Here is a 5,791-nt window from a genome sequence, read left to right on the forward strand (position 1 = left end):
TCGAACTGTCCTAAAACAAGAGACCGAAACTCAAGACTATAGGTGGAAATAACCAGTAAGAAGAATGAAAATCAACCTTTGGGAGGAAGAGATGCAGAAAGAAGTTCTTCTTTCCTACCATTTTGTGCTGTGCTGTCACTTCAGTGGTGTCCGACTCTTTGCGGCTCCTCGGACTGTAGCCTGCCAGGCTCCTCTGTCCATGGGATGCTCCAGGCGAGAATGCTGGAGTGGGTGCTGTACCCTCCTCCAGAGGACCTTCCCCACCCAGGGACTGAACCTGTGTCTCTTACCTCTCTTGCACTGGCAGGTGGGTTCTTTACCACTAGCGCCACCTGGGAAGCCCTCCTACGACTTGGTCGGATAACCGTGGGTGTTTTCTAAAGATGGCGAAACAGGGAGTCAAGTTATCGGCGTATCGTCCCGGGTCGTGTCAGTCACCCCCAGAGAGGTGGCCGTGGCGGCTCCCTGGGCAGCAGGCTGGCCTGACTGGTGATGCTAAGCCTAGGCCCCAGGCCCGCTGGGCACTCTCACCAGCCAGAGCCCTAGGACTCTGCACCACACTCTGCACCCCCAAAGGAGCACTGGTATTTTCGTTGTAAAAAATTTAAAAACACCTGTCAAAGTCTTTGGACATTGGCAATGCATTTCTTAGTCATTTAATGTAGGCTATTTCTTGGTAACCCTGAACCTCAGCAGAAACTATTGTGAAGTGAGAAAACATTTACCTACCACTTATTTTCAAATATAATGCATTTTATGAAAAGTAAATTTAATTATCGATTCAGTTGGCACGATGTTAGGATTTATAGATGCAGTCACTTCGGTTAATTTCAGTTTTTGCAGTTTTATTTTGTATTTTGGAACCTAGGTTCCCTTGCAGGCCTCTGAAAGTCTCCTTGACCCCAGGCCTTCTGTTTTAGAAGCTGGTGGGGCTGGTGAGTGCAGAGGTAGCCCTGAAGGACGTGCCGTGAGGGCTTGTGGCACGCAGACCCTCAGGGCACACTGTGTGCAGCTGTGGCCTGACCTTGTGCATGAAGCTGAGCCAGCCTGGAGCCCCACGGGGCTGGTCCCGCGTCCCCAGCTGCCTCTTTCTGAAGCCTGCCCTGTGGAAATTCCTCTAGTTTTGTGAGCGGCCCCCGCAGGTTGACTTCCCATTCCAGGATCTTGTTTGCTCCCCCTGGTACCCCCGAGGAGGCAGGACCTACGTCCCCTTTCTGCAGATAGTGAAGCCAGGACCCAGAGAGGGTCGGACTCCATGGACATGAGTTTGAGCAGACTCCGGGAGATAGTAAAGGACAGGGAACCCTGGCGTGCTGCAGCCCATGGGGTTTCAAAGAGCTGTGCATGACTTAGCGACTGAACAACACTAACAGAGAAGGTAGGTAACTTGCCCAAAGCCACACAGCTCTAGGGAATCGGGTGTGCCTGGGACCCCTGTTCTTTGCGGCGCCCTGCCCCCAGCCTGCACAGCCCCGGTGGGCAGCGTCTTCAATGGCCTGTGGACGTGAACTGCAGACCTCATGTCTGTTACACAGGGGCAGGACTCTCTCACATCGGCTTTTTACTAACTTTGCTATTACGTTTACTTTGACAAGTGCTTAAGATTTGTCCTCTAAGAGCAGCTACTTAACCTTATCATCCCTGCAGACTTCACCCAGTTAGTCTAAGAACACTGCAAAAGCATATATTTTGAGTTCTGTTTCTCATTTTCTCCTCAGAGTTGAAAATAACCATTTTGCATGAATTTAGTTGTGCTGTCTGGCGATGCAGTGAGCACTCTGGCCTGTCAGCTGGCCTGGAGCTGATGCCCCAGCCCTCCCGAGTCCCGTGAGCCCAGGTCTCTCCACTGCCACCCAGCTCCTTACCATGTGTCACCACAAGGCCTTGTCCTCTCAAGACCATTTCATCCCGAGTCACCCCATCTCCTCGTGCTGGCCGTGGCCCCTGGGGGGCCCAGAATGTGCCCCAGGGTTGGCGTGACTGGGGAGAAGGTAGAACGGGTCCCACAGAGCCAGCCACAGGGGCCAGGACACCCAGCCCCACGTGCAGCGGAGACAGGCCTCCGTGTCTGGGTCTGGGAGGGGCAATGGGCCCACAGGGCTGGAGAGGCAGCCCAGGACGGAGGAGAGCCTGCTGGGCTGGACTTGGACCTGGAACAGCCTGAGGGTCCTGGCTCAGTTGGGTCAGGAAATCCTGGCTCACGGATGCCTCAGGGGACACGGTGGGGCATCCATAGCTGGGCGGTCACGAGCTTCTGTCCCCTTTGCTGGGTGGTCCTGGGCGTCCGTCCTTCTCCCAGGCGCCCGTCCCCTCTCCCAGGCACCCGTCCCCTCTCCCATCCCCTCTCCCGGGCGTCCGTCCCTCTCCCGGGTGCCCGTCCCCTTTCCCAGGCGCCCGTCCACTCTCCCGTCCCCTCTCCTGGGCATCTGTCCCCTCTTCCGTCCCTCTCCCAGGTGTCTGTCCCCTCTCCCGGCCCCCGGCCCCTCTCCCAAGCGCCCGTCCCTCTCCCGGGCACCCATCCCCTCTCCCAGGCACCCGTCCCTTCTTCCATCCCCTCTCTTGGGCGTCCGTCCCCCAGGCCCCCGTCTGTCTCCCGAGCGTCCGTCCCCTCTCCCGGGCATCTGTCCCCTCTCCCAGGCATCTGTCCATCTCCCGGGTGCCTGTCCCCTCTCCCAGGTGGTCCTGGGCATCTGTCCCTCCCCCGGGCGGCCGTGGCCATCCGTCCCCTCTCCTGCTCACAGGAGCCCCTACTCCTGGCTCTCCCTGGCCAGTGAGCGGTCCCCCCCCCCGGCCCTGATGGTCACCTTGGTCTGGGCACCCCATGCCACCCCCAGCGCCGTTGCACGTGGTCCTCAGAGGGCAGATGCCGCTGGGCCAGGTGTTGGGGCCAAAGCACGCTGGCCACAAATGCTTGGCTGCCCAGCCCCGCGGACCATGCTTCTGGGTGGATTATGCCTGGGGGTGTTTATTTGTCCGAGCGGGGCAGGGGTGGGGGGCCTTGGAGGGCCCTGGGCCCCTGGGCACAGCCTGTGCACCCCCCGGCCCCGGCTGTCTCCAGGCCCTCATAAATAGCCCTGGCTTCGCAGGGAGGGTTCACGGGTGTGGCTGAGGCAGAGGACACAGGAAGGGAAGACTTGAAACGACGAGCTCAAGCCTCAGGAACCGAAGTCCCAGTGTGGCCGTCACCGTGGGAGCAGGGCGCCAGGGAGGGCGGGACAGAGCCCAGTGTCTGAGCCAGGAGGGCCGTGGCCTCTGCCCGCCTCACCCGCCTTGCGTTGGGAGGTGCCCGCTGCTGCCCTGAGCCGGCCGGCCGGGCCCCGAGCAGAGCCTGAGTGAGACCCGGTCCAGAGAGAAGCAGGAGGACCCCCTCCCCACCCCGCCGTCCACGGCCCACTTCACAGCCCGGGCGCTCCTTTCCCTCCAACCCAGAGGGAAGGGACCCTTTCCTCCTTTTCCCTGTTCGCCTGTGTTTTCATCGAGGTGTGATTTACATGCAGTGAGACGCACATTCGTAAGTGTCCATCTGCTGAGCTGTTAAGACAGAGCGCTGCTTGGTGACATCGCCCCAGTGCAGACCCAGGACGATTCCCTCGGCCCGTCCCCGTCCCCGCCGTCAGCGCCTCCGCCGTGGGTTCACTGCTGTGCGCTTGTTGCCGTGGACTCCACGAGCCAGACTGTGCAGCGGGCCCGAATGCGTCTGGCCTCCTCCACTCAGCGAGCGGTTTCCGAGCCTCATCCGCGCCGAGGGGCGTGCTTTGCTAGTTCCCACTCCTGCCGTGGGGATGGACTCAGTTGTTTGTGGGGCAGCTCCTGATGCTTTTCCTGCCTGGGGAGTCACACCCACCCTCATTGAGAGGCTCTCAGGGTGTGGGACTGAAGACGAGCTGGAAGTCTTTGTGGGGGCTTCTCGCCTTTGTGCCCGGATGGCTCCCCGAGTCACGGCTCCCTGTCTGTGACCGTGGACCCTTCTCTTCTCTCCCGGAGCAGAAGGTTCAGACCGAGGCTACAAGAGGGGGTCCAACCGGGGGTCCAAGCTCTAGCTCAGCCCCAGGTACTGGAGGGGCCCCAGCCTGTGCTCTGGGCTCCAAGGGGAGCCTCCCACTGGACTGATGGATGGAGCGGATGGGCTGGCAGGCCTGCTGTCAGCCACGGGCGGCTGCTGCGGGGGGCAGCCTGGTGAGAAGGACCCTCGGAGGGACTCCTCCCACGAGAGCAAGCCCGCTGCCCTGACCGCGGACCCAGGGGAGGCAAAGAGGGCCGGGCGCGTGTTGGTCCGCTGGGCCTGCATCACACGGTGCCAGCAGCGGGGCGGCCAGAGTGGACTGCTGTCTTGCGCGGGGGCTGAGCGCTGGCCTGCGGGGCGGGGCCAGGCCCCCTCGCCTGCCCTGCCCCTCCCAGCCCCCCATGTCCCTGGCAGCCCGGTGCCCCCGGCTGGCAGCTCCTCACTTGGTCTCTTCCTCCGTGCTCAGGGCCGCCTCCTCCCTGCAGTCCTCGTATCAGGCTCCGACATGTGTCTGTGTCCAGGGTCTCCCTCTCCTGACCCGGGTGCCCTGCTCCAGGGTCACGACCACTCACGCCTGCAGGGGCCCTGTCTCCAAACGAGGTCACCCTCTGAGGCGACGGAGGTTAGCATTTCGGCCGTCTTCTGGATGACACGGTTCAGCCCCTAACATCCCGCCTGCCTCGTGCCCCAGGATGAGGCAGGATGATGCCAGGTCGGTTGTCGCGGTGGCCTGCAAGGCCCGCGATGGTGGCACATGTACCTTCTTGACAGACTCCCTCCTCCTGCCTCCGTTTCCTCGTCAGAATCGGTCTCCGGGTTCTTCTCCAGGTGTCAGTCCCGTAAGTCTTTGCTTCCGCAGTCCTGAGAGTTCATGTCTGGGGACTGGGGGAAGCTGTGGGGTCCCCGACAGATGCAGAAAAGCTGAGGGGACCGGTTGGTGTCTGAGCCCCGCCTCTCAGGCCTGCCCTCGTCCCAGCATCCTGCTTCCCTCCTCAGGGTCGGACCCTCACCCGACCTGAGGCTTCACCTGCAGCCCTAGCCATCAGCCGGCCCCCAGTGAGGCGCTATAAACAACACTTTCCTATCCGAAGGCCCTCTTCCTGCAGGAAGCACAGCGGCCTGCGGGCAGGAAAAAGGTGTTTCCGGAAGACAGGCCAGAGAGGGAGACGCTAGTGGGTCCCTGGGGGGGAGGAAGGCCCCGGAGGTGAGCGAGCCGGCGGTCAGCAGGCGGCCCAGGGTCGCTGGGGGCTGGTGGTGGCTCTGCCAGTTGTGTGCTCACGAGGACAGGCATGAGAAGGTCACGAGGACAGGCATGAGAAGGTCCGGAGGGTGGGGCACGGGCTTTCCGGCCGAGTGGGAGGGAGGTGCCGCGTTCACTGACACCCCAGCGCTCGGTCATTCACTGAGCACTTGCTGGGGCAGCGCTGGGCCTGGGATGGTGCTCCAGGCTCGGGGATGACACTGGTGGGAAAGCAAACCAGGGTTTAACCGTGGGGGGATCCATGCAGCAGAACCAGCGCAGGGCTGGCGGGGGCGATTGTAGCCTCGTGGGGGGCGGGCTCCCAGGACTGAGGCCGTTGCAGGGTGGGGTGGGGCGGGGTTTCAGGCAGGGCCAAAGCCCTCAGCCTCCTGATCTCCATCCTCCTGGCCCAGACCTGTCCCGGAGGGGGGGGCCTCTGGTCAGTGGGGGGTCGGTGGCGGGTCTCCGAGCAGCCCTTCTCCTCTCAAGGCCCTGCCCACCCCGGAGGCCGCCTCAGGTGTGCTGCCCGCTCCTGGATGGCCGACCGC

The sequence above is a fragment of the Bison bison genome, unplaced genomic scaffold, assembly GCF_000754665.1.
Source record: "Bison bison bison isolate TAMUID 2011002044 unplaced genomic scaffold, Bison_UMD1.0 scf7180017864524, whole genome shotgun sequence".
NCBI lineage: Eukaryota > Metazoa > Chordata > Mammalia > Artiodactyla > Bovidae > Bison > Bison bison.